The 986-nt window shown below is 47.3% G+C and overlaps 1 pseudogene; it reads right to left on the bottom strand.

Moving 5' to 3' along the window:
• Positions 1-236: 236 nt before the first annotated feature.
• Positions 237-643, bottom strand: LOC101595281 (annotated as a pseudogene).
• Between the last annotated feature and the right edge of the window lie 343 nt (positions 644-986).

The following is a 986-nucleotide window of genomic DNA, read 5'->3' as shown; positions in this document are numbered from 1 at the left end:
GCTTTGTATTGTAGGATATAAAACTAACCCACCACCTATGGAATGTTAAGCTGACACCCAAGACAGTCAAAGCTCCCCATAATTCAATATCCCTCTATTTTCTGGTTGTACCAAAAAATAAACAACCAGCAGATGATTTCACCTCTTAAAAAAAAATCATTTACACTTAAAAAATGGGATGAGGTAGGATTCCCTCCTTTTAAAAAATGTTTCTAGAGCTACTAAAAAACTTGCATTTACAAAATAGTTGATAAAAAATATTCCTCTGGATTGTACAGGAAGGAGACAGGGATGCTGATGGACACGGAGGATGACGACTCAGCCTTGGCGTCTTCCTCTCCCGCTTCCTCGGAGGCTGGACTCTCCCCGCTCTTCGCCTCTCCGTTCTCCGCAGGTAGGTCTTCTTTAGTCTCTGGCTTAGTCACTTCAGCCTGCTTGCCCTTTGCTCCCCTCTTCCCCTTTGCTTGCACTTTTTTGTCTGAAGATTTATCCTTTCCCGCTGCTTTTTTTGGCGTCGCTTCCACTTTCGCAGGAGCCGGTTTCGCGGACAGCCTGGCCGACCTGCGCTTGGGTGGTCCTTCCGCGCGCCCTGGGCCGAGCTCACCTTCCTCTTGGGCATCTTGGCGGCGCGTGCGGATGCTGCGGGCCGAGGCTATGCTGCCCGCCGCCGCCGCTCTGCCTCCCGCCACCCGAACTGCTAGGACCCGCGGCGGGGGCCTGCACCTGGATCTTCATAAGACCATATGAGCATGGACTAACTCTAAAGAAGAGGATATAAAGTAGAAACAACAATCAAGCATGCAATGCCCCAAATTAATAGAACTATTCTTATCATAAATGATAGGCATAATTTTCTTTTACCATGAAGATCTAGAAACCTATTTCTAAAGATGTGCACCAACAGGCATGGTGTATACTTGTTCTGAAAGCAAATGAGATATTAGTAGTGCCACAGTCAGTTTCACATTGCTAGGATGAACCTTCAA

Source organism: Jaculus jaculus, chromosome 1 (genome assembly GCF_020740685.1).
Source record: "Jaculus jaculus isolate mJacJac1 chromosome 1, mJacJac1.mat.Y.cur, whole genome shotgun sequence".
NCBI lineage: Eukaryota > Metazoa > Chordata > Mammalia > Rodentia > Dipodidae > Jaculus > Jaculus jaculus.
The sequence above is the reverse complement of the archived record's forward strand: the minus strand, read 5'-3'. Positions and strand labels throughout refer to the sequence as shown.